At 56.5% G+C, this 27,439-nt stretch overlaps 1 protein-coding gene across 1 annotated transcript in view; it reads left to right on the plus strand.

Moving 5' to 3' along the window:
* TRABD2B (TraB domain containing 2B) overlaps positions 1–27,439 on the plus strand; it is a 216,926-nt gene that overhangs the window by 149,177 nt on the left and 40,310 nt on the right. The window lies entirely within an intron of this gene.

The following is a 27,439-nucleotide window of genomic DNA, read 5'->3' on the forward strand; positions in this document are numbered from 1 at the left end:
TCCACGCAGTCCTGCATTTTTCCCGAGGCCTCCGTAGGACCTATTAATAATTCCGCTCTCCCACCGAGGCTCTGGGCTGCAGCCGGCTCTCTTACGTGCTGTAAAAGCCAATCCCCCCACTGCTGGCGAGTTTGCCCTCCTCTCCAGACATTTGAGGGGAACACTCAGGCGCCCCCTCAGCCGTGGGGAACGGAGGCCGTGTGCACGGCCAGCCGGCGCCTATGCTCTTCAAAGGTGAGGACAGGTGGTCCATCGGCCACTGCGGACGTCAGGGCGCTCAGTGGCCGGGGGAGTGTGGCTGAGTCTGGCCCCCTGCCTCCGCTGCTCTCGCCACTCTCTGAGCAAACATCTCTGCAAATAAATCTCCTCTTTCTTCCTTTCTCTCTCTCTGCTGGGTCACTGCTTCAGTTTCATTAAAGACTCTGGAAAGATTCTTCAGGCTCGGCTGAGATATATAATAAGGAGAACAGAGATTTGCTTCATAACCCACAAACTATTAAAAATATTAGTGGCCCCCAGAGAGTCTCTCTTAAAGATTCCTTCTCCCTCTTTGCCTCCCTCTCACCCTGGTGCACGGTGCCAACAATAATGCAGGCAGGCTGGTCTGAGCCGTTTCCCTGAAAGAAAATAAAGAAGAGATAACAGGCCTTGGAGAAACCTCTCTTTGTACCTGAGTAATATCCGTCATCCTATACGTCTGGCTAGAGCTTTGTACTTGTCAAAGCCCCTTTCGCCACCGTTATCTTGTCTGATCCTCAAGGACGAGCAAAGTGGGGTCATGTCCCTTTTGTTAGGAGAGGAACCTGAGGTCCTGGAGGAGGGAGGTGATGTGGCTTTGAGGCAGAGCTGGGGCTGGAACCCAGCTCCTTCTGACTGCCAGCCTGGACGGTTTTCTCATTCAAGTGAGTCTGTTAGGCCACTTCATTTCTTGGTAGCAAAGCAAATACCTGGTTTGCATGAACCCCCGGAACTCCCCCTGCCAAGGGAGCAGTGTTTGATGTCACTGCAGTGGTCTGCCTTTCATTTGTTCATCTTAGATGTGTTGGGGGCATCTTCTGGGCCAGGCGCATCCTCGGGACTGGGAACGAGGCCCGGTGAGTGAGGGTGGTGAGATGCTGCCCTCAGGAGGGTCGCATCCAGTGAGAGGGCCATCCCAGGTAGGGCAGCGAGACCCCGGAGGGAGCACAGGAGGACTCCTGACCAGGCAGGAAAGGGCCTCAGGAGTGATGCTCAGCTGGGATTTCTAAGGGTAGACGGAAGTTAGGCAGAGGGAAAGGAAGACAGAAGGAAGTTCAAGGCCCAGAGGCCAGAGAGGGCCTGTGTTTTGGACGAGCAGCCGGGGGAATAACCACGGGTAAGCAGTGGCGAGAGACGAGGAGGGAGAGGCCAGGGACCCTGACGCTGGGTAACAACTTGACTTTGTCCTAAGAACAACTGGATGGAGCAGAGGACTTTTTGTTAATGTTTTTTAGAAGTGTCTCAAGTGTCATGAGTGAATTTGTCCGTGGACCATTCATTGAGGGGGCCGTGGGGGCCGGTGTGCTGATTTGGGTTTTAGGACAGAAGGAGAATGAAGTGAAGGGGACAGGGACGAGGGAGGCAGGACCAGAGCGGTGGCCTGAGCAGGAGCCAAGAGGAATGGTAGGTTGAAGAGTCAGGAGGTGGACTTGGGGATCCAGTGGGGGCGGTGACCAGGAGTGTGGAGCCAAGGCTGACCCCAGACCAGGGCATCTGCTCCTGCAGATGAGTTTGGATTATGAGCCATGTGGACAACTGAGGAAACTGAGGCACAGAAGAGGGATATGCCAGCCTTCTGCTACGAGTCTTTGCGGGAGCTGAGCTTCAACCCCAGTCCCGCAAGCCCAGCCCGAGTGCCTCCCGCTCCCTCCGCATCCTGCCCAGGGGAGAGGCTGAGTGACGCTTGGAGCTCCTCCAGGAGCTGGCTGGAGCCTTCTCCTCGAGGCCAAATAGGGCTCTGTGGGCAGCCTCGAGGTCTGAGAACCCAGTGCATTCCTCGTGTCTTGCCCCCTGGGATATTTAAAATTAGCTTCTTATAAGAATGTGAAAAGCCAAGCCAGGCCAGTCCTGATGTCTGAGCATAAGGGACTGGGCAGGCACAGGACCTCTCTGGGTCACCTTGGGCTGGTCGTTCTCTCCAGGCCTCAGTTTCCTCAGCTGTATTGACCTCCATGTCCCGCCCACATCACAGGCTTGAGGTAGGCATCCCAGGAGAGCATGGTCTTCTGACCCCAGTGCCCACCAGCACTGCTGTAGCGTCCATAGTGTGGGGCCTGACAAGCACACTACAGGCAGGCCCAGGACAGAGGCAGCCTGTTGTGGCCGAGGGACTGGTGATGAGGGGGCTGGGTTCTGGCCCCGCCTCTGCTACCCGCTTGCTGTGCAAACTCTTTAGGCTGCACCTGTCATGTGAGGGCCTGCAGCTCCCTGATCTGTTAAGGACCCTGCTTTGTAAGATGCGGGTTCTTGATGTTGAGACTCACTTTCTTAAATTCAGCCCAGCTAGAGTAGGAAAGACCACAGACAGCCACTAGGAGAGGCCTGAGGATGGAGAGCTCCTCTGGGAGCCCACATCCTGGCAGGGGTCACTTAGAAAGAGGCCTCAATGGAGGGGGCTTGTGCCTCTGGCCTCTGCCATCTCCACCACAAAAGGGCACCATTTGCCGAGTGTTCATCCTTTACTGTTTATTCTGTGAACTGGGGCCGTTTATCCCCTCAAAGGCTGTAGCAGCTGCTGGCCTAGTGTCCCTAATGCCCCTTCCCCTCACAGTGACCCTCTCATACAGCAGAAGAGGGACCGAGAGGACAGGAGCAAATGGCCGTCCCCAACCCTCCTGCCTACACTGCCCCCCCCTTGCTGTGGGGGCCAAATTGCAGATTGGGAGACCCCCGGCTGGACTTGGTGGGGCATTTTCAGTCTGGGGGCCTGTTTGTGAGGAAGGAGGAAGTTTGGGAGGCTTCAGAATTCCAGGGACCGACCACTGGGGTGGGGCACCAGGGGTCAGAGCTGAGCTTGGTGCCCTGGCGGGAAGGAGGGCGCACCTGCCATTTGGGGCTCCTACTGTGTGTGGTCCCCCCTGAGCTGCAGGCCTGTGAGAAAGGGCTCATTGTCCCCGAGTTAACATGAGGAAGCCGAGGTGCCCAGTCCAGGGTCCCTGGCCTGAAGTCACGGGGCCTGTCTGATCCTCCTGAGACTCCACCTTCTCAAGCCCCAGCAGCCCAGCTCTCTTGCCCAAGCCTTGAAGGGGCACCTTTGAAGTGGCTGGGCCGAGGTGATAATGGCCCCAGCTAGAGTCGATCGCTTCTTTAAATTCCTCCTATTAAAAAAAGGGGGACCTCCTGTGGGCCAGAGTGTTGGTGGTTGCTCCCTGATCGGCCCCTCATCAATTTGCCCTCTCATTTCTCTGGGCTGTAAGATGCCTCGACCTCCCCAACAGGATGAGTCAGGGCTGTTGGGAATCTGAGGAGAGGGAACCACTTCCTTCAGGCTCCAGACCCTCTGGGAGCATCCTTGGTGGTCTCCACTCCAATGCTTCATGTCCCGGCCGTTTAAGGGCCTAGTGTGCCAAGCAGAGGCCAAGGCACTTGCCACTGGCCACACAGACAGAGGAGGTGATGTGGGCGTTCGCACCCAGGGGGTCTGGCTGTGGAGCACAGGCAGATGCTCTAAACACGCCTGTGGAGTCAAGAGATCAGGCAACCTGCCTGTGGATTTCCCTGATCCTGTCACGGTTCCCGAGTCCTGAGCTGGCGGGGTAGGGGGAGTTCCCTGGCTGCATCGCCATTGCGTGCCTCCCAGTTCTCAGAGGCCCGAGGCTCTCTGGGGAGTCTGGGAGATGGATGGTGTTAAAGGGGGCCGGGGAGCCTGGTGGTGCTCTCAGCAGCCCTGGCAGAGGTCCCCAGGGCACCCTGGCCCTCCCCATCCCACAGTTACACACCTACCCCGCCTGGTCTTACAGGGAGCTTGGACCCATGACAGAGCAGGATGATGAGGCCGCAAGGTTTTCCCATCTTTGCCCAGGGACTCCCTGCATGTGAGGTCACTACAGAAACGGAACTCAGGGACCCTGCCCAAACACTGCTCGTGGCTCCCTGAACATCTTCTACCAGCATGTCTTCCTGGAAGCATCAATTCACTCAGGGCCGTGTTCCTCAACTTTGTATTTTGAACACCATGGCTCCTTCTAACTCAACATGAGCATCTCAGATCCTCTTTTATTTGTTCAAAATAAATATATATTATGAAATAAATTACATATGTAAAATACATTATGTATCATGAGTTAAATATATTTTATATTAAATTATATATCATGAGTTAAACCACAATCAAAAGCAATGGTAAAATTAGAAATGTCCTTTCATCTAGAAAGATAGGTATTTCTCCTTCAACCACAGTCAGCTCCAGCCCGCCCTTCTGCCCTGGCCCCTGTGTGATGGATGGAGTCCACCATAGGCCACGTCAGGTCAAGTGGGCTGCTTGACGTTCAAAGTCCTCATGAACTTCCACCCAACACCCAGCAAGAGTCTGACTCCCCGCCCACCCCACTGAGGACCCCTGCTGGTGGGTTACCAAGTGTTTTCTGAGCATCTACCATCTGCCAGGCACTGAGCATACACTATTGAGCTCACAGACCCGGTCTCTATTCTGTTGGAGCCTCTGACCTCTTCCCCATTGGAGAGGTGAGGAAATCAAGACCCAGCAAGGGTTAGGAACTGTGTGCCCAGTGCCGCACAGCAAGTCAGTGATGCAGGCAGAACATAAACCAGGCTCCTGACTCCGGGCCCAAGGCCCCACACACTGTTCCAGACTCAGAGAGTCGGCTTCCATTGAAGGGGTGGAGCTGCATGCTGGGAACTCAGCAGCCTCTTCCCGCTTGGTGCCCATGCCCCCAGAGGGTCCCCTAAGTCCATAGCACTTCTTCTCTTAGGGGCTGAGAGGGTGGATGCCTCCTGTGAGGGTACACAGTGCTCCCTGAAATGCGGGTCCTTCTGTGCACCTACTCTGCGCCAGGCCAGGTGTTGGGAGCTGTGACCAGAGCCCTGTGCTCCTGCCTTTGCAGAGCTCAGCAGCCAATCCCGGGAATCCAAGAATTCTTCAGCACGAGCCCATAAGGAATGGATGCTCAATCCAGGTGGGCGTCAGCCAGGTGTAGGAGAGGCAGGAGAATCTTCCAGGCAAAGGGCCCAGGCTAAGCTAAAGTATGGAGGTGTGAAAGCAAATGGGGTCTTCAGGGCCTTGTGAGTGGGTAGTTGACTTTTCAGAACCCTAATGTTGGGGAGTGGGAGGGAATCTAAAGAAGGTGGTATCAGGTGTGGTGGTAGAGAGGCGGTGGGGAGCCACAGTGGGCCTTGGAGCGAGGCAGCATGGGCAGACTTTGGCTGTGGGAAGGTCATTCCCGTGGCAGGGCTGGGGATGGTCTCTTACTGTCTTTCTCTGAACCTCACTTTCTGCATTTTGGAAACCGCTGTTGCAAGAATTAATGGGAACCCAGATTTGGGAGTGCTTTGGAAACCACCAGTGGGTCAGCCTTCATTCCTGCTCATGTTCTTTGAAACAAAGGCATCCAGTCCCCGTTCCACCCACTGCCGGCTCTGTGACCTTGGAAAAGTCACCCCTGTCTCTGAGCCTGAGATCCCCCAGGGGAACAATTGGGCTGGCTACACATCTCGCTCATGGGGTCTTGTGACCGGGATGAAGATACAGCAAGCCGGGGGCCTGTGCTGCAGGCTGGCCTCCCCCTGTGGGCAGCGTGTGTATGTGCCTCTGTGTGTGGGGGCGGGGCTGCTGTCTGGCTCTGTGCAGTGTGAGCGGAGCTCCCTGGGCCTTTTACAGACTGTTTATGATGTGCTGCTACAGTAACTGCCCACGATTAGCCGCCCCACAGCCGCCCCAGGGCCCGGGAACAATGGAACAAAGTGGGAAGAAAGAAACCAGAAACGGTCCAGGAGCCTCCAATGTTGCCCTCCGTGATTCACTGGCACCTGTACTGTCCCTCAGTTTTGGGGACCTCTTGCCCACACAGCCCTTCTCCACCTGCATCCTCTGCTTCCAGCAAGTTGGAAGAGCCCAGGGAGTGGGACATGGATTGTGGAGTCAGGAAGACATGAGTTAAGTGCCACTTCCTCCACCTACCAGGTGAACTGGGTGCCTGGGCACGTGGCCACACTCCTCTGGGCCTCAGATTTCTCATCTGTGAAATGAGGGGCATCCCCCTTCACCCCTGGGATCGTGTGACGACCAGTGAGCACCTGGGATGGAGAGCGTATACTGCACAAAGTGGGCGTCAGAGGGTGGTCACCAGAGTCCAGGGCGGTATTTGCAGAGCACTGAGGGGGCACTGCTCACCCTTCTTTCTGAGATTCCCCTCCAGCCCCGCCTCTGCAGTGCTGGCAGGAATAGGACTTAGAGGTCTGGGTTCCCTAAGGAGGTGGCCTGCCTGGACTGGTGAAAAGGAGGAGGGAGGGAAGAGGATGAGGACTGGCGTCTGGCCGTGGGCCCACCCGGCTCAGAGCCCCTTCTCTCCCAGTTATAGCAAACCCTGCGGGCTGCCCCCTCCCTCACAGTCCCGGGTCTCACACCCAGCGGGGTTGAGGGGTCCTGGTCTGAGCCCCATGCATGCCTGGCCTGTGCCAGTGATTTCCTTGTGTGTCACTGACCATCCCTCTGTGCCAGCAAACACACACTTTTATCCTCAAAAACCAGGCGTACCTACCAGAGCACAACCTTACTCAAAGCCCAGTGTTTTAGTGAGCTCCCCATCACAAGGGGAATGCAAGAAGAGGCCGGTGCTCCAGGTGAGGGAGGCCAGGAGGGGCCTGCCTCTGAGTCCTCTCCGCTCCCTTCAAATCCTCCAGCCCCAGGCAGTGACCCAGGCACGACTCTGCTGGGGCAGCAAGGCTTCATCCTCACTTGGGAGTGAAGCCGGATGACGGGATTTTGAGTGCATCTGCTCCAAGAAAGTGCCGACGCCACACCAACACAGCGGGCTTTCTGCCGCCTGTGCCCTCCACGTCGCTCCGTGTTCAGTCCTCCTGTCTCCCCAACTGCACCAGGTGTCCAGCTAGCCGTCCCCAGGGAGGACCCCAGCATCCCGGGGGATGCGCGAGCAACACAAGCCCTGATCACACCAACAGTTCTGCCAGGCCAGCCCCGTCTAGCACGCCACTCCCTGAAAGCCCTGCCTGCCTCGTGTCCCCTCCGTCACTGTTCCCTTGGGGTGGAGGAGCCCACCCTGGGGTGAGGGGTCTTCAGGCAGATGGCACCCTGGAGATGCTCAGAAAAGGCCAAGTGTCCCAGCCCCCGCCTCTGAAATCACAGCATCTCAGGCCCTGTGCCCCAGGGGCTGGCTCCATGGGGACTGTCCCTGCTGAGATGGGGACAGCACAGCCCCTGGTGACATCGTCAGGGATGCTTGTCCACTGTCAGACCCAGCCCAGACCCTCCCGTTCCCCAGATCCCAGCATAGGGAAGTGAGGCCAGGACCCACACAGGGAAACCAGGGTCCCGGCAGGGTAGACTCCAGGGCAGAAGGGTGTGGCCAGGATGGCGCTCTTTCCGTGTGACGTGCTTGATGGGGCCATAGCATTCTGCAAGGCCACCCGGATCAGTTGTGGATAGTGCTCCCAGGTGTGTTCCTAGCCTGACCCTCAGGTGCTGGAACCAAACTGTAAAAGTATCTTGGGAAAGGTGCTGCCGCGAGTAAGGATCATAGCCACGTTTGCCACCTAACGTCTGTGCACCTCAGCTTCCTCGTCTTTAAATGGTGATGATGGTAGCACCCATCTCTAGCGTCAGGAGGGATTAAAAGAGTTAAAAGATGAAAAGTACAGTGTGTCCGTTATCTATAACTTTCACAGCAACCCCACAAGAAGACGTCCCCATTTTACAGATGAGGAAAGGCCCTGGAGAGATGAAGGGACCAGCCACAGTCCCTGAGGGAGTTGACTGCAAGTCCTCAGCCGGATTCTCTGTCTGGGCACCCCCACTCCCCCACTTTGCTGCCTGTGATGAGGAAGCTGGGGGGTCGGAGAGAGGCGGGTACTGAAAGGTGCCTATTTGCACCCAGGAAAGCTGAGGGGCGATCTTCACTTCACACCAGAACCTAAAAACCAAGCAGGGGCCAAGTTTCTGGGGTTCATAGATGCCCAGAGGAGAGAGAGGGGATGATCTCTCCCCAGAGCCAGCCCCCGTGTGCGGAGGGAGGAGGAGAGCCCAGACCCCTGTGCAGTAGATGGGCCAGGGTCTCCACCGAGGAGAGAGAGGGAGTGTGTGTGTCTTTGTGTGTGTGGTGTGTGTGTGTGTGTATGACTGTGTGTGTGACTGTGTGTGTGAGTGTATGTGTGTGTGGGTACCTAGGGGTCTGTGTCCATCTAGGCGTGTGTCTGTACGTGAGACTTTGTGCAGGGTCTCAGTGGTGTGTTTTCAGGAGTCACTGTGCATGAGAGTGCACGTGCGTGTGTCTGTGCATACTCTGAGTGAGGATCTGAGAGAGAGCATGTGTTCCCCGGTGCCCAGCTTGGGCAATGGGGTTAATTACATTTTCTGGTTGGCTGGGAGTTAATCAGCGGCACCTCATTGTTCCAACCCCTGTAGACTGTTTTCTTCCTCGAAGGTCTGCGTCTGCTCTTGAAGAGGAATGACGACAGCCTGAAGGGTGTATGAAGAGGGTGACCAGGATTGGGAGGGGCGTCTGGAATTCATGCTGGCCCTGAGAGAACAGGCTCCCAAGGCGGGGCGTCCACCTGGAGAAGGGCTGACCCACAAAGCGGCAGTTGCTGCCCCAAATCTCTGCAGCCTTTCCAGAATCACAGATGAGTTCTGGGGGGCTGGGGGGCTGGCCTGTTCAGTGTGAAAAGCACTTTCTAGAAGTTGGAGTGGTCTGGGGGGTTGCGGGGGAGATGGCAGGCTGCTTCAGGAACACTGACTCTTGCCACAGAGGCGTGGCCACAGACCTGAGTGCCTGCCCGGCAGGGGCATTGCCCGAGTCCCTCCCGGCCTGGGGAAACAGAAAGGTTCCCTCCAGTCCTGAGATCTGGGGCTGTGGTCCCTGCCCCAAAGCCAAGTCCTGAAGCTGAGTCAGGCTCCTCCGGGTCCCCACGCCCCCTCAGAGCACCCTGGGATTTCTTACACCCGCTTTCCAGAGGAGGACGTGGGAGACTCAGAGAGTGAATTGATTTGCCATGACCGGAACCCAGAGCCTCTGATCATTAATATGATTCTCTGCCCACCTCTCGAGACTCTGCAGCCCACAGCCCAGTGCAGAACAGCACCTGCTGGCCAGCTGCAGCCTGGCTGACTGCCTGCCGCGGGCATCGCTGTGTGAAACTGATGCCCCCAGCCTCACACACACTGACGCCCTGGCAGCTCCCAGGGCGGGAACCTGTGCTCTTCACGGGGACATTCTGGGGGAGCGGAGGGAATGCCAGGCAGGGCACTCCCACCACACAGCACACACAAACACCTGGGGGGGAGTGGGGTGCAAAGACCCCAGAGCAAGGAAAGAACACTCTGAGGTCAAAACTTCCCCCACTACCTGTGTGACCTTGGCAAGTTGTTCGACCTCCCTGAGCCCTAGTTTAGTTATTTTTGAAACTGAAATATCCATCATTACAGGATTTGGGGGAGGGTTAAATAGGTTTTATATGTGCGTGTGTACAAAGTTCTCTGTATGTGATAAATGGTGTCTGTTGGCTTCTTGTCATTCCTCCATGGGGTGGGAGGGCAGGAAGTGAGACTGGGAGGGTAGGACACCCAAGAAGCAAGGTGAGGAAGAGGGCCCAGCAGATAGGCCCCAGCCTTGCCCACAGCTGCTGGCCTCTCTGAGAGCTCCCCATCCTGCCCTGTGGGGACTCTTTCCTGGTGGAAGCAGATGGATCCACAGGCGTGTCCTAAGGTCCATCTCAACATGTGCTCCTGCACTGTGTGACCTTGGACAGGCCCCTACCCCACTCTGAGCTTTTTCTGTCAAGTGAGCAAGCAGTTGGACTTAGCGGCAGCAGCTTACACACTCCCTCCCCTTCTGCCCAGCCGCCAGCTCCCGGCTGCTGAAAGGATGGCGGCTTGGGGGCGCTGGACTTGCACAGGAGGACCAGGGAGTGGTCACTGGTAATAAAGTGCCGCCAGGTTTATTCATTCATTCACATTTGCTGAGCACATTTTATGTGCTGGGGCTGGAGAGAGATTAGTGAACAAAACAACAAATATCCTGGCCCTCGTGGAGTTCCTGTGGGAGGAGATGTGATAAACGTGATAAATAGAGTCGTGCATTGGAAGGCGGTGAGTGGGGAAATTAGAACAGAATAAATGGAGATGGGAATGCGTGGGGAGGCAGGCTACCTTTTTAAGTCGGGGGTCAGCGTGACCTCATTGAGAAAGTGAGGCTTCATGGAGAAGGCGTCAGCCCCGGGCACTCCCGCCTGTGCTCCCAGGGCCCTCGGCTGCCTCCTGTAAGACCTCACCCCAGTGTCTCCAGCCCCCGTCCTAGGGACAGCAGCTGTGTCCCATTCCACCTCTGCTTCTGCAGAACCCACCCGGGGCTCGACCCACGTGGCTATTCGGAGTCCTGTGTCTAAAGGATTGATCCACGTGGGTCTGGAGCAGCAGCCTTGAACCTGGGGTCGGGGGGCCTTTTCGCCCTTGTTCCCCTGAGTGGGAAGTCCTCTCTGGCACACCCACCTTCAGAGGGACCATCAGCCCGTCCAGCCCCAGACCCTGCACAGACAAACCCCGGGGCGACAGACCCCGCTGTGGTCCTCGCCCAGCGCCGGGTCCATGCCAGGCCCAGCATTCCATCTGCTGCCAAATTCCAGGCCTGGAAATAATGAGGCAAATTGTCCCTCACTGCTGATTGACTTTCAAGTTGCTCTGCTAAACTGGGTGCAGTTGAAGTTTTAGCAAGTCTCCCGGGGACCCCAGGCGGCTTCAGTTTCAGCCTTGTAAAGAACTGTTAAGATCCAATCAAAATAAATAAAATCAGATCCAGGAAGGCGATGTGTTTGTGACTGCAGACGAAACACTCAGGATATTCATGCCGAAGCCCAGCACCCCGTGCTTCGCGAGGATTCCTTACACTAGACTGGCACAGACCCATGATCTCATGATCCTGCGTGACTGGAGAGGGGCGTGCAGGCCGGGCCAGAGCTCAGACAGCGGGACTGGGGGCTTGCAGGAGAGAGGGTCGTCCCTGCTCCCTGCACACCTGCAGGCCTTCACCCGCCTGCTGTGTGCCTAGCCCTGAGGAGGCACAAAGAACAAGGAGAGGCAGGCCCTAGAAACACATGGTGTCACCCCAGAATCGGAAATTACAAATGGTGAGCAGTCACAGCCATCGAATGCGAGTGATGGCTTCATCAACTCTCCAGGTCGCAGGGCATCAGAACGACAGGGAGTCAAGCCAGGGGCTGTTAAATCCCGACTCTGAGAACCACGCAGCCCAAGAGCCCAAAGAATCTCTTTCAGAGCGTTTTCGGCCCACCCCTGCTCTTCTGGACACACGGGTGGGGCAAATGCAGGCCACCCCAGGTGGAAGAGACTGGCTCCCCCGTCGCCCACCGAGGGCTGCTGCCCGCTCAGCCATGGCCCCTCGCCTTCCACGCGCCCCTCCCCTTGGCCTTAATGACATCCTCTTTTTGATGCTTCAGCTGGATTTTCTGACCCAACCCTGGAAGAAAAATCAAAGGTATTTGAGAGAAAGGTCCTGTGCAACGCCAAGACCCGCCTTCCGGGCTCAGCTTGCGAGGCACCCGTGGGAGGCCGAGGCCTTCCCGCAGGCGGCCCAGAGGGAGAACCGTGAGCATTGCCCCCTGTTGGAGATGGAGGAGCCCGTCCTTGGGAGTGGGGATCACGCGGGTCATTCCAGGGAGCCGGCCGGCCAGGCCCCCGGTGGCCCTCCTGCCCGCCGCCGCCTGGCCCTGCCGAGAGCCGTCCTCCTCGTGCCGGGGGCGCCGTGCCTCCAGGGCTGAGCTGCTGCCGGGCCTGGCCAGGTCAGCCGGGGCCACCCCCTCGGCGGCTGAAAGGCCCCTTGTGCGGGCCCTGCCGCCCCTCCCGCCGGCGCGGCCGCTTCTCTTACCTCATAAACGGCTAATTTGTTACATATTTTCTGACGCTGTAAATGGGAGAACAAAGACCTTTTCTCTCTCATATTTTCGTTCAATTATGTTTGTGGGGGAACCTGATCCCCTTCAAAGCGGGGCCAGGGAGCCGGGGAGCCTCCCAGGCCTGCTGCTGGCCCAGCCCCCGGGCAGGCCGTGGGCTGCTCTGCAGGGGCCCCTCCTGTCCTCGGAAGGGACAGGGCCCTCATCCCCAGGACAGATGCCAGTCTCAGAAGCAGGTCAGCTCCTCCGGCGGGAGACGAAGCTTCCAGGAGACAGACAGCAGGACTCTGGGGAAGGCCCTCTCTGTGCCCTGCCATGGTGTGGCCGGCGGGCAGGAGATGAGCTCCCTGCCACCCACCAGCAGCCCCTCTCCCTGCTCTGCAGCGTGTCCCCCCCACCAAGGAGAGGTGGCAGGCCCCTGGAGCGGAGGGGACTTTGAGAAGACACCCCACAGCCGAGAAGGCCCAGACTGCGTGGTGTCTGAGCCCCCCCTAATTCCAGGCTCCCGTCTGCCTTTGGGCTCCTGCCCGGCTCTGGCTGCACATCTGGGTTCCTTGCAAGCGCCTTCCAGCCTCTTTGGAAAAAGCACACTCGCTGGTTTTGAACACCAGCTCTCCCCAATTCAGGAGCCAGGGGGCAGGGAAGATGGGGCCTCCAGAGGCTGCTTCTGGAAAGCTGGCTGCCCAAGGGTGTCTTTCGAACAGCTGGCAGCCCAGCCTCTCCTTCCTTCCTTTAGTGGGTGACTTCGAGTGGCAGGTCCTGACATAGGTACTGGGGATGTGGGATGAGTCCCACCCTTGTCCTGTCTGCACAGCAGTGGGCAGAAGACTTGTTTGGCACGTGACTGGAGAGGGACATGTAGACTATCTTGATTCATCCACTGCTTACTTACTGTGTGACCTCAGGCAAGTCATTTAGCCACCCTGAGCCTCCTTTGCCTCATCTATAAAATGGGATGATAGTGGGGGCAGCCCTGGTTGTGCAGTGATTAAGTTCACGTGCTCTGCTTCAGCAGCCTGGGGTTCGTGGGTTCGGATCCTGGGTGCAGACCTACATACCACTCATCAAGTCATGCTGTGGCAGCATCCCAGATACGAAATAGAGGAAGATTGCACACATGGTAGCTCAAGGCCAATCTCCCTCACAAAAACAAAAAAGGAGGGGGATAAAAAGGTAACTACTTCACAGGGTTGTTGGGGGTTTAAGTGAAATAACTTTTGTAAAGAGCTTTGTATGTGTCTGGCATAGAACAAATGATCAATCAGTGGTAGTTAAAATTATTCTTAGGATAAATGGACATTAAACAAATGATCACAGAGATAAATATATGAAGACAGACTATTGAGCCATCTGAAGAAAGAGTACAGGGTGTGGGAGAGCTTTGAATGCGGGTCCCAGAGCTGATCTGGGGGATCAGAGAAGGAGTTTTCAGGAGGTGACACTTGAACCACTATCTGAAATATGAGTGGGAGTTAATGCAGCCAGAGGGAGGGGTGATAGGAACAGCATACCTGGCAGAAGAAACAGCATCTGCAAAGGCCCTGAAGTAGAAAAGAAATAACATGTTCAAAAAAAACCCTGTAAAGGCAGCAAATTGAAAACACAGAGCAAGGAGGGCAGGGAGCGAGATGGATCTGAGGAAGTGGGCAGGACCCCCACCAAGCAGAGCCGAGAACCCGTGTCAAAGGAGCCAGTCGTTATTCAGAGCAGAGCCATGAAGGAGTTAAGCCTGGGAGTGCCGTGGTCTCATTTGTGTTTGTTAAAGAGCACACCAACACACAGCCTGCCCTTTCCCTGTTAGGCCCAGAAGCAGCGGGCTCTGCATCAGGTCAAGGATGCTCAGGGTACAAGACACAGCCTGGACCCCGGGCCTCAGTCTGAGCTCACCCTGTGCAGGGCCCTCTGACAGCAAGTAGAAATAGAAGTAAAAGGCAGAGAGTGAAGGAGGATGAGGTTGAAGAAACAGACATGGCGGGGGCCAGGTCACAGAGAGCCTCGGAGGGCTGTCTAAGATGGGACCCTGGAGAATGGTCAATGGGGCTCCTTGGTGTCAGGAAGGGGGAACTGAGTCACATTAATCTCAGGCTTCTCAGGACTCTTGCACAGCGCCTGGCCTCAAGGGGACGTTTGTTACACAGGTGGGTGGAAGTCCGTGGTTAGGCCTCTTACTGGTGTGGACAGCACAGAGCAGTCCACACTCCTGTCCTGAATCAGTCAGTCATCTATCTGTCATCCATCCATCTCCATCTTTCTCTCTCTCTTTCACACACACGTGTGCACACACATTCTTACACAACCTTCCAGGACTCTCCAGGGCAGAAAGACAGCCTGGTCTGCTGCTGCCCTTCCCAGCTGCAGAAGCTCACAGAAGGAGCAGGCATACGCGGACTGGAGCTGAGGGAGGCCTTCTTAGAGGAGATGAGCTTCCAGGCCGGGCAGGATGGATGTTCGGGTGTGCACAAGTGGGCCCAGCAAGGACCCCTGCCCCTGACTTGGCAGGGCCCTGGTGGCGGGGCCTGCAGGGCAGTGAATCGCCAGCACGGCCTGGGCCCCGTGAGAGGGGGCAGAGAGGCTGGCGCACTCCTCCCTCTGCCCGCGGTGGGTCCCGGAAGGAGGTTGGCCCTTTAAGCAGCGTTTTTGGGGGGCCTTTCCCTGCCCACCTTGGCTCACACTCGGCCTGCCCTCCCAGGTCAGACCTGCCCAGGAGGCCTTGGACAGCCCTGAGGAGCTCCCCTCGGCAGTGTAAGCAGATCTTTGCTCATCCAGAATGTGTCTGACTTCTCTGTATTCTTTTCCCAAGACCCAAGGCTCAGATTTCAGTTTCACATTCTTTTGCCTCGGTTCTAAAAACATTTCCCCTTTCTGTGGTGGGGGAAAGGAAGGCATAAGGGGGCATAGGAGAGCTGAGCTGCCCTAGCAAAGCAGACCGATGCCTCTTTCCTGCCTTAGTCTATATCCCCCAACTTGCTGTGTGGCCTTGGGCGCCTTCCTGCCCTCTCTGGGCTTCAGTGTCCTCTCTGTACAATGAGGAGCCCCACACATGATCTAAGGACCCTCCCTTGCCTGACGTTCTCTTGGTAAAGCCAAAGTCTCTGGCTCTCCCATCCCGCTGCCAGGAAGTGTCTCCTGTGACTTTAAACAGGCCAAAGGCAGGAGAAGTTGGGCCTGCATTTTAGTTTTGTCTGTGAGGCCAAGTTTGATGCGGCCGTCTCCTTTGATGTACTCTAGCAAATGTCCATCCCCTGGGCCGTCGAGGCCACAGGGCCCACGCCAGGCCCACACACTCTTCTTTCCTTCCTGCCTTTCTGGGCCTGCTCCTCCTCCATCCAGCTGCTCCCTCAAGTGAGGCTGGAGGCTTCCTGAAGTGGAGGAGGAGAGAGTAAGGGCCCAGCAGGGGAGAGGGGGCAGGGGTGGGCAAGGGGAGAGACTCCGAGCCCTGAGTTGGGGAGTTCTAGAACATCCAAGCCAGGCAGGATTTGGAATTCCAGCCTCCTTCACTTCCTCCATGCATCCCAAGGCCCCAGGCCCAGGCGGGGCCCCCTCACCTCTCCTGGTGCAGAGGGCTGAGCCCGTGTCCTGCCTGCAATCTGTGCTCCTCTAGTCCTTTCTTCCCGCAGCAGCCAGAGGGCAGCTTCTAAATCCTCACTGAAAGTCTGGCTGGTCATTCCCTGCTTCGTAACTTCAGTGGCTTCCCACGCCACCCCCCCCCCCCAAGATAGACTCTGAGCTCAGATCCCACCTCTGCTGCCCGCCCTGGTCCCAGCTCGCGCCCTTCACCAGCCACGCAGTGCACTCCAGCCTGTGGGAATCATGGGCATGTCCTTGAACTTGCCAGCTTCTCCCAGCCTTTGAGTGGGCGTTGACACTACATCGAGTTCCTGTCCTTTCTCTTCTGCATGACAAGCGCGTGCTCCCACAGGGGCATCAGAGTTGCCTCCTCTGTGAATGCCGCGAGGGGTCCTCCCCGCAGGATGAGTGCCTCCTGCTGTGCCCACAGCGCTGTGCCCGCCCCTGGGCCCAGCTTACAGATGATGCTAGCGTCTTGTTGCAAGTCTTCCTTGGCTGTCTCCTTCCTTGCTCCACCCCACCCCTGACCTTGAGCTCCTTGAAGATAGAAATGGTGCCGATTTGGTTCCCGGGGCCTCAGCACCCAACGCGGGGCCTGGCGCTAATCCCCTGTTGAACACCGGGAGTGAGTGAGAATCTAGTCCACACGCCCTGCTCCTGCCCCTCCTCAGAGCCATCCCACTGCAGCTTAGGGAACAGAAGTTTCTAAAAATGCCCTCAGGAAGGACAACGATGCTTTACAAGGTGTTTAGAAGGCTAGCTCAGCAGGCAGGGAGGACAAATATTATTCTTCCCCTTTGGCAGATGGGTGAACTGAGCCCCAAAGAGGAGAAGGGCCTGTCGAGCGTTATCACAGCAGCACATCACGAAAAGAGCCAGAACAGGAACTTCAGCCAGTCTGTGTGCAGAGGACCGGCTTTGAATCTGGGTCAGAGCCTGCCCTTTCTGCTGCTGAGCACGGCTCGTCTCTGAAGCCCTCAGTCGCCGGTGGCTCAGCAATCAGACGGCTTCACTCAGTGCCGAGAGCACTCAGAGCCAGCCCCTGGCCGCCCACCCCGGGCCACCTGGACGTGCCCGCTCCCACCCCATGCTCCCTGGCCACTGCCCAGGACCGAGGCAGAGCGGAGGTCTCCACGCTGCCGGAGGGCCTGCGAGACCCCCCTCCTCCCTGCAAATTGGTAATTGCTGTGTGGTCAGACCAGAAGGAATTAGACAAGCCCTCTAGGAATTTCATACTGATTTTGCAAATGGAAATGGAGACTTGCCTTTTGAAGTCTGGGCAGCTGTGTCAGCAGGCAGGTCTGAGACAGCAGGAAAAATAAAAGTTACATATTTCCAACCAATGGATGCAGCCCCTTCATCATCATAATGATGATGATGGTAACCATGGCCACCGCCGGCTGACCGCCTGCCATGTAGACCCTTGTCCCTCTGTAGGTCTCAGTCTGCCCCTCTGTGGATCCTTTTCCACAGGTGACTCGCTCACTCTCAGAAGGTCAGGCCAAGGAGGGCCGTGTGGCCAGCTGGGTAGCGCAGAGCCCGTGGCCGAGACTGAAGCCCCTTCACCTCTGGACCCCCTCCTGGCCTAACTGCTGACACGTCCGAAAGGCGCCGGGCACTTGCACGCCCCTCTCCCTTGAACACACCTCCCTCTCGACCCCGCTCAGGCTGCACAGCCCAGCTAGAGCCTGCGCTGCCTTCGCCGACTCCCAGCCTGCGTCCCAAACCCTCTGAGGCCCCAGACGCCCTTGTCTTTGCCTCTGATCGCTTGCTTTTGTGATTACTTGTTTTTCCGTCCATCTCCTCTACCACCTGGAAGTTCCTCAAAGTTTTGGAGCTGAGAACGGGTCAGCCTGCGTGACTCTCTGCACTTTCTGATGCCTTTGTTGCTTTTTCTCCTTGTTCGCTGTGTATTCAATTTAGGAGATCAGAGGTGGTTACCAGGGAGCCAGGAAGGATTCCCAGCAGATGGTTGACCAGGGGCGGGGAGGGCTGGGCGCGTGACGCCTGGCAGAGCCGAGGCGCTGGACCACGCGGCCCCAACAGCTCGGGAGCACGGATGTCACTTACTTCTCCGAGCCTTGGTTTGTCTGTCTGTAAAATGGGGTCAATCAAGTTGGCCTCACAGGGCTGTCATGAAAAATAAATGACCTTCCTTATGGAAAGTGCCTGGAGCTGTAGACTAAGTCATGCGACAGTGGGATGTCACTCTCCTAAAATGCTGGGCTCTTAGAACATGACTTCTGGAGCTTAGAGGTACTCCCACATCCTGGTGTTTCAGAGGGGGACCCTGTGACCCAGAGAGTGGGTCCCACAACTGGCCTGGGTCAGAGCCTGTGGCACCAGAATCTCAGTCTCCAGCCTCCCTTGGGCTTCTCTGTGCCTAAAGCTGAAAACCCTCCAACACAGCAGACCCCACCTAAACTCCTTTCCTGGAGACCCCAAGCCTCTGAGCCTGCCCATCCCACTCAGGCCCAGCCCCGCTATCAGCCTCCCGACCCGGCAGAATGCTAATCTCCTCGTGTGGGTGGCTCCGGATTTCTGAGCGTTTCCTGGCATGACTTGAAGGACGGAAGAGGAACGCTGGGATCTTTAAGGGTGGTCTTTGGGTGGAGAAACTAGGCATTCAGAGAAAAGAAGGAAAGACAGCTCGAGTGAGTCAGCCTCCACTGCCTGCCCAGGAAAGCACAGAGGTCCCAGCCAGCCCACACTGCAGGGCAGGGAGGATGTGGCCAGCCCCGCCGGGATCCGGCCGGTGGGCGCCCACGGGCCAGCGACCGTCTGTGCTAGGAGCCAAGGCCACGGTTCTTTGTGCTGTGGCTGGGGTTTGGGATGGGCGACGGTTGGGGGGAAGGGAGTGTGCTCAGTCCCCCCACTTTAGGAGGAAGACAGAGCCGCCTTCAGCTTCTGTCTGATCACCTCACTCCACTCTCGCCTCCCGGGATTCTATGTCAACAGAGCTACCACAGCATTCCTCTGCTCCCACCCTCCGGGACTTCCCAGACCACTCAGGGGGAGGCCAGAGGCCTTCCCCACAGGCCCAATGGGATGTGCTCCCCACTGCCCACCCCACCACACCTCTGACCATGTTCTGGAAGGCCCCTGGCCTCTCCAGATGGACCCTCGTGCTCCCTGCTCTGAGCCCTGAGCTAACGCCACATCCCCTGGCCTCTCTTACCCTGATTTCGGTGGGGAGCACTGGGAGGACATGGATGGGCAGGAGGGGAAGGAAGGTGGGATATTTCTTGCCCCCAGCTGCCCCCTCCTCCCTGCCGGCTGCTGTGGACCAGGCCACGGTAGCTGTGCACCCTCCCACGGCTGTGTCTTTGGCCTTTCAGGTCCCTGACTGCTCCCCTTTCCCTTTAAGGCTTAGAGGCAGGAAAGCTTCCCACTGCTGCTCCTCCTCACTGCTCCACCATCCCCTGTCCGCAGCTTTGTGAATATTCCTGTCATTCAATGCTCTTCAATTACCCTTCCAGTTGAACTCACTTTATTGGAACTCACTTCATTGGCAGCGTGTCATCTGTTTCCTGCTGGACAGACGTCATCTGCTAGTTGCCCCTCATTCACTTCTCACAGCCGCCCTGGCCTCCTTCCTGCTCCTCACATCCATCAGGCTGCTTCTGCCTCAGGGCCTTTGCACTTGCTGTTCCCTCTGCCCAGAACACTCTTCTCTCAGATATCCACATGACTACATCCCTTCTCTCCTTCAGATCTCTTCTCAAATGTCACTTCTCATTGTGCCTTTCCTGGACATCTTACCTAAAATGTCAAGCCCAACACACACGCACACACTTCCTATACTCCTGGCCTTATTTCCTCCTTAGCAACTATCACTCTCTAACATAGCTATTTTACTGGTTGTTTTGTTCATTGTCAGCTTCCCCCTTCTGGGGTGAAAGCTCCATTAGGGCAGGGATCTGTATTTGTTGTGCTTACTGCTGTGCCTCCAGGGCCTGGAACAGCATCTGGTACGTAAGTGCTCAATAAATATTTGTTTGAGGAATGTGTGAATTGGTCCTTTCACGGTGGGTAAACCAAGGCCCGGGAAAGGAAAACGACTTTCCCAGGGCTTCCAAGTGGAGATGGCGGATGGCGAGTGGAGATGCGGATGGCGACTGGATCCCCGGTCCTCCCTCCAGCCCGGAGCCCCGCCCCGGCTCCAGGAAACCTTGTGTTTATTTGGATGCCTGCTGCTCAGCAGCCCAGTGTCCGGAGACAGGATTCTGTGCTGGAGGCCGGGGAGCTCAGCATACTGAGCAGGAAGCAGGGAAGCAGTCAGCACTGCTTCGGAGCTGTCAATGGGGCAAGGAGAATAAATAAATAGACCTCAGCCAGAGCCTGGCGGGCTCTACCCCTTGAGGAAATGTCCCCCCGCTGGAGAAGCCTTCCCACCCCATCCCAGGGCTCTGACAGACTGATGGGCCCAGGGTCCAGGGGGCTCAGTGCTCCCAAATCTGTACCCTGGGGGTACTGGGTCCCACCTAGGAGCTGCTAGGGATGGGCTTCCTGGGATAAGTGAGTCACCCAGCTTTTCATTCATCCATTCTACAAGTTTTCCTGAAGCATTTACTCTGCAAGCCTCAGGCACTGTGCTCTCTGCTGGGGAAACAGCCGCAACCAAGTCAGACAACATGCCTGCCCACGGAGCATCGCTGTCACGCAGGAAGGACGAGCACTAAACAGTAATGAAGCAGAGGGAGTGCAGTGGTCCAGGAAGTGGCAGGTGCTTTGGGAACTGTCAGCAGAGGACCTGCCCAGTCCATGGCCCAGGGAAGTCCTCCTGAGGAGGGAGTCTCTGCAGCCAGAGGGAAGGGGACTGTGAACCGGTGGGTGGCAAGAGGGAGGGTTCCAGGCAGAGGGAGAGCAAGGGAGGGTCCCGAGGTGGCGAGGAGGAGCTCGGCTCCAGCAAGGATCCGAATGAGGAGGCTTCAGGCCGGGACAAAGTGTGAGAACAGCACCGGGAGGCTGTGTTCCAGGTGGGTCACCTGGGCAAGGGTGACCTCTTTCCTTCCTCACAGGTCAGCTGCGCAGACCCCATGGCGAAGGTTCTAGACCTCTCCTCACCCAGCCGACCATTCAGAATTTTGGCATTGCATGCTGGTCCCTACTTGTCTGCTTGTCCTTCCTACCCATGACTGGGGGGGTCGGCTTGGTGAGTCGGTCCCCGGGGTATCAGAAAGAACCCAGGACCTGTCAGCTGGACCTCAGTTTGAATCCTAGCTCAGTTCTTCAGTGTGAGACCTTTTGCAAGTGACTTCACAATCCTCAAAGCCTCAGTTTCCCTATTTGTCATGTGGGAATAATAATCCCTTCTCTGGAAGGAATACGGTGTGGGGTAGTTTCTCAGCATCCTTACAATAGCCCATGGGACCTGGCATCCTAGTCAACTCTGACCTCATCTCCCATCACTCTCCTCCTTGATTCCTCAGCTCCGGTCACCCTGGCCTCTGCTCCGCCTCACCTGCTCACAGGGCTTTTGCACCTGCTGTTCCCCCTTCCCTCATTGCTCCCTGTCCCCTTTCCTGCTTCATTTTCTCTGTAACACAGACAGTATTTGTCCAGGCTCTCCAGAGAAACAGAAATAGAGTGTGTAGACACATACATACACACGTGCGCACGTGGATTGACTGATTTTGAGGAATTGACTGATATGCTGTGGAGGCCGGCAAGTCCCAAACCTGCAGGGCGGTCTGGAGACCAGGGTAGAGGAGCTGATGCTGCAGTCCAGGTCCGAAGGCAGTCAGTGTGCTGCGAATTCCCTTCACTGAGGGAGCTTCATCTTTCTCTATTAAGGCCCCCAGTTTATTGGATGAGGCCCACTCTCATCCAATTATTATGGAGCAAAGTCCGCTTTACTCAAAGTCTATTAATTTACGTATTAATCTTACTGAAAAATATCTTCACAGAAACATCTAGAATAATGTTCGACCAGGTTTCTGAGTACTGTGACCTAGCCAACTTGACACATGAAATTAACTGTCACAAGTCCACCCCTTGTCAACTTGGCACCACACACATCTCCTTGAGCCATACTAATCTCCAGATAAAGACGGTAACAGGGTCATGGTTCACCTAACATGATACAACGATCCTGTGTACAACCAAAACGTGCACTGCACTCCCCAGGAGAGAATGCAGACTCCTGGGGGATGCTACTCTTCTCCTGCTAGCCCATAACTTTGGTACTGATGTAAAGGGAGCAATATGTAAATTCTATGGTGTAAAGTCAGTGTGTCTGATGTCACGTGATGGGGAGAAGAAAAGAAAAAGAAGAGAGAGAAGAAAACAGGGATTTTTATACACACACACATTCTTAACAAAATAAGGAAGAGATACTCCTGACAGCTGGAGTCCTTGTTTCTGTAACCGCTCACAGGATCACCGCTGGCATTTGTAACGACCTTCTTCAATTTCTCCCACCGTGTTCCCTGTGCCTCCTACAAGTTCCTCAGCTGGCCGTGGTTCTTGACCTGATGGGTGACTCAAACCTTCACTCCTGAAGGGTCTGGGCAGTGGGCCGTGCCTGGGGTGGTTGTCGTCGTTTTCCATTGACAGTCCTTAGTGGCAGGGTGTGGCGATGCTGAGACGCCCTCGGGGGTCCCCTGTGCTCCGGGCGTGCTCTTCCTCACCTCCATGTGGCGTAGCAGTCTGATTTCCCCGTGGAAGTCGGGGCCAGTCACCCAGCCAGCACAGGAATGCCCTTCTTTGCCTGTGGATTCAGAGGCGCCAGGAGCCCAAAGTGGCTGGGGAGCAGTGTCTGCTTCCAGTTCAATGGAACCATTGTTGTGTCTCTAACATATTATGTATTAGTATTTTACTACTTATTTTGTTTATTCTGTTCCCTCAGCAGGTATGCTCAATGAGAGCAGGGTTAGGGCCTGTTTCGTCCCTGACTAAGTCCCCAGCACCTGGCACAGGGCCTGGCACGGGGCTCAGTAAGCCGTGATTTCCCTGTGCCTCAGGGTGGCTGGGAGGTGCCCATCCCTCCTCGGAGCCTCAGCCTGAGAGCCGGGCCTGTCCCAGGAGCCTGGGTCCCACACTTCTTCCTGACCCAGGGGGTCCTGCTGCCTTGCCCTCACAGCCGTGTCGCTGGGCCAGCAGGTGGACACAAGCCCTTGGTGTTCACCACTCCACCCCCTCCAGGACTGTTTACCAGACTCAGCTGGAACAGTGAACCTGCCCCCACCCTCCTGGCGCCTGCCTCTCTGCCTCCTGGGCCTGTGTTTGAAGATGTGTTTAAAACCCGGCCTGCGCTCAGCAGACGCCGCGGGCCAGCTCCCGGTAGGCAAGCGCTGGCGACGGGGGGCTGCCGGGATGCTCAGGGGCTCTTGGTGGCTGGGCCTCCACATACGGCCATCCAGGGGAGCGAGGTGGCTCTGGGCCTCCCCCGGTGTTTGTTATTCCATGTCAAAGCCCTATCATAAACATTATCCTAGAGTGGGCCACTGAGGCTCCAGTGAGGAGGGTTTGTTATTCTAAAACGGCCAGGAGAAGAAGGCATGGCAGCCTGGGAGTCTGCAAGCAGCGCCAGGCTTGGGAATTCAGGGGGAGTGAGAAGGAAGCTGAAATGAGGGCGAGGACTTCGTCCGTGCCTGTGCGCGGGGCCTCAGAGTCCCGCTGACCACTCTCCACTGTCACGGCCAGTTGGCAAATCCGCCTCTGGAGTAAGCTCCATCTGAGTGGAAACCAAGCCCAGTTAATCCACCAGCCCCAGATCCCCGCAGAGAATCAACAGAAGAGCAATGTTTGTTGAATGAATGAATGAGCATAGCTCTCCTATGTCTGTTGGAAGCAGCAAGAATGCTCGTGGAGGAGCACATATTACTTGGAAGTTCTGGCCATGGGAACCTGGTCTGGAGCCTGACAGATGTGATTTCAAACCCCAGCTTCTGTCCTTCACAGGCCGTGTGGCCTTGGGCCCGGGCCTCCCCTCTGCCTCTTTGGTTTCCCGTCTATGAGTAGGGCCACCATCCCCGCTGGCTCTCACCCAGGGAGAGCAGAAGGAGGCCCCAGTGGGCAGTGATCAACTGAGAGCCCGGGTTCCAGGGCCGGACTGCCGGATCTGAGGGCCTGTCCCACCCTCTCCACCTTTGTCACCCTCGGAGGGTTACTTCATGTCTCCTTGCTGCGGTTGTGTGTGTTTCCAATCTATTAAATGGAGCTAATACTAGACTGACTCAGAGTTGCTGTAAAGGTTAAACAAGTTAACGTGAGCTTAGCAGCCTCCTGACACTGTAAGTGCTCAACAAACGTAGTGAGCCTTGTAATAAATGGACAAGGACCACTTCGTAAAGTGAAAGGGGTGGGAGGGTACGAGGAGGCGGGAGGTGTGGGGAGAGGGCCCATGATTCCGGGTCGCCTGCTTCCTTCTGAAGGACTTCCTGCCGTCTGCTGTCCAACGGGGAACAGAGGCAGCCTCCCGGCCCTCACCGAGCTCTCGGTCCAGACGGGCAGGGATGGGAATTACCTGAAATGGACCCCTCAGGGGGATAAGTGCCAAGACCAAGGGAAGGACGGGGGTCTGTGGGAGGCACCAAACCCCACCCAGAGCTGGGGGCAGTCCAGGATGACGACAGGCTTAGGTTTCAGTCCCGACCCCGCAACACTCTGGCTGTGCCACACTGGGGCTGCCTCTTGAATGGTCTGGTCTCAGTTTTCTATCTATCTGTAACATGCTAATAGTAAATACTCCTGGCTATTTCTGGCTATTTCACAAGGCTCCAGAGAGAAAACGGGTGTGGCGAGATGTGGGGGATGAATGTGGAGCGTGCCAGTGGACATCCAGGAACCCTGCCCCAGACGTGATCCAGGGCACTGTAAAGGGTCCTGGGCTGGGGTCAGGAGACTTGGGTTTGAACCCACTTGGCCCCAGCTAACTGTGTGACCTTGGGAAAGCCCCATCCTGGCTGCTCTGGTCCCCTGTCTCCTCTTCTCTTCTATAAGGCATAGGATGAGATCAGCGGTTCTCAAACTGAGCTCCAGGACACCCATGGGTTCCACAGATAAGCCTTGGGAGTCCCTGCTGCAGGGGGGCATTGAGCCAGCAGGACTTCAGGCTCCAGCCCGCCTCCCTTACATCAGTGAGGGAGGTTTCTGTTTTTATCTGCTCCACATTTTGAGTTCCAAGTAAGGTTCCTCTGGAAAATAATAACAACAGAAAAGGAGTCCGTGGCTAAAAAGAGCTTTGAAAAACCACAGGACCAGATGACCTCCTGGGGCCTGTCCAGCTCCAAACGGGAAGGTTCAGCTCTCACTATTTTCTTCCAAGCTTTATCCAGCAAGCACTTCTCCAGCACGTGCTACATGCCACGACTGTTCTTTGCACCATGCAAAGTGTAACGTGCCTCAGTTGCAGGACCCTCCCAGCTCCGCGAGAGCCGCATGCCGCGTGACTGTGGGAGGGACTCTGTGTGTGTAGGAAGGTCCAGGGGAGCCATTTCTCCTCCAGGCAGGTCTTCTGGGTGCCTGAGCCGATGACCTCACTACAAGCCAGGTGATGCCGGGCCGAGCCGCCTGCACTGAGAAGCCACGGGGCAGATGTGTGCAGCGATGGGTGTGGTCACAGGAAGCCTGTGCGTCCCAGCCCCCCAGAGGAGGAAAGCGGTCCAGCTCGACACGGCCGGTTTCATCCGAGGCATGTGCCGCGTAGGAGGAAATGCATGTTGCCTTAGCAGTGTCCACAGCAACAGGGCCACTGCCTCCTGTGATCCATCCCCCGCCACCGGGCTGCCATCGACACCCTGCACCAGGTGGCTGCAGATTGGATTTCAGGGGTGGCAGCCAGAGCCTGGAGAAGCCCCAGAGGTGGGGCGGTGGGATCTGACCTCATCTCCAGGCAGCTTGTTACTGGGGGCAGCGGGGGTTGCCGCATCCTAGCGCAATTCAGCTCTCCTGCCTGGCCAGAAACAAAAGCGGGCGGGGATGGGTGGAGGAGCTCGCACAAGCACGAGCTTGGCTCCATTGCCCATGACACTCTTTAGGCCAGACTTTGTATGCCTTTTGCATGAGCTTTTCTCTTCGGATTATGTGTTCTTGAACCCCATGGCTGATGTCACTGGTGGGAACTTCTGCCACGTGGTGGCGGCATGCTCCAAATGCAGAGTGCCAAAGTTCCAGGGGCTAGCCTGCAGGGCTTAACGAGCCGCCTTGAACTATGAAGTGACCACAGCAAGTGTCAAAGTGCCAAGGAAAGGATGGCCTCAAACCCTCTCTTGACTGGGCCCGTGTTGAATGCTGCAAATACAAAAATGAATAAGATAAAATTCCTGTCTTCAGAAAGCTCATAGCCTAATGGCAGAGACAGGTAGCTACAGAGCAGATATAAGCCAGTGTTCCCGCCATGATGGAGGGGAGCATGGTGGGTCACGTATCTGTCACCACGACTGTGCTGTGTAGTGACAGCCGGGAGAATCTGCCGGGGTGTTGGAACGATGGCAGGTAGGCTCGGCTGGGCTGCCTCGAGTGTCTGGGAGCCCACTGGTTGTTGGCTGGTCCGGGATGGCCTCGGGGGGACAACTGAAGCAGTTTGGTCTGCCCTGGCCTGGGCTGCTCTCAGGGCCATGGTGGAGGTGCAAGGGGCAGCCGCTGCCCACCGGGGCTTTTCAGGCCTCGTTTGTAATGGTTGCCAACATCCCATTGGCTATAAAGCAAGTCCAGAGGCAGAATGGGAGGGGGCTACAGAGTTCCATGGCCAAGAGCATGAATATAGGAAGGGATAAAGATTTGGGGCCGTTACTATATCAATCTACCACACAGGGAGACCATGGGACACCTGGGGAGGGGCCCCACCCAGCCCCCTGATGATCAGAGAAATCCCATGGAGAAGACATCTGAGCAGAGCCTGGAAGGCCAAGTCTGAATTTGCAAGTGGAGAACGGAGACAAGGGCCTTTCCATGTACAGGGAACAGCATGTACGAGGCGCAGAGACAGAATGCGGCTGAGTAGTTGAGCATTTGGAGACATGAAGGCTGGGTAGGACACAAGGTCACTGACCACAGCAGGGTCCAGGTCACTGCCTTGCAGGCTCCACTGAGGAGCTAGGCCTTCATCCTGAGGGCAGGAGGCACCCAGGATATTTTTGAGCAAAAAAGAGAGAGAAACCATCCAATTCGTGCTTTTAAAAAATGTGGCAGGAGAATATGGAAGAAGTGGGAGGTGAGGGGGTCTGCAGGGAGGGGGTGAGAGGGACTGTTGCAGTGGACTGAGTGGGAGATGCTCAGGCCTGAATTGGTGTGGACCAACAGGCTGGGGGGCTGCCATCCAAAACAGTGTGCCAACAGAAGGAACAGAGCCCGAGGACTGATGGACAGGCTATGGCTGGGGAAACAGGAGGGACAGGTGACCTGAACCACCTCCTGACATTTTGCACAAGAATTGCAACAAATTTTTCCCTATATCTGTGCTAAATAAGCTAAAGAATGGTCAGGTGCCTCCCTTTTGTTGGCCAAGGGAGTCTGGGGTACAGCCACGTGAAGCCAGCTCCAGTCCCAGCTGTGTGGAATTGAACAAGTCCCCTCATGGGCCTCATCTAAAAAAGAGTTTCCCCATCTAAAATGGGGCATTTGGAATCATTTCCCAGGGCCCTTGCACCTCACGGGCAGGCCATGGTCCTTAGAGTCTGGTCCTCAAATGACAGAAGCAATTGCTCTGTAAGGAAGTTCCCCAGAAGCCAGTGAAAAATACGGATCCTGGGCCCCACCTCAGAGAGTCCGACTCCCGGGCTGGGACCTGGGCATCTGAGCTTTGTAGAGCGCT

This window comes from Equus przewalskii, chromosome 2 (assembly GCF_037783145.1).
Source record: "Equus przewalskii isolate Varuska chromosome 2, EquPr2, whole genome shotgun sequence".
NCBI lineage: Eukaryota > Metazoa > Chordata > Mammalia > Perissodactyla > Equidae > Equus > Equus przewalskii.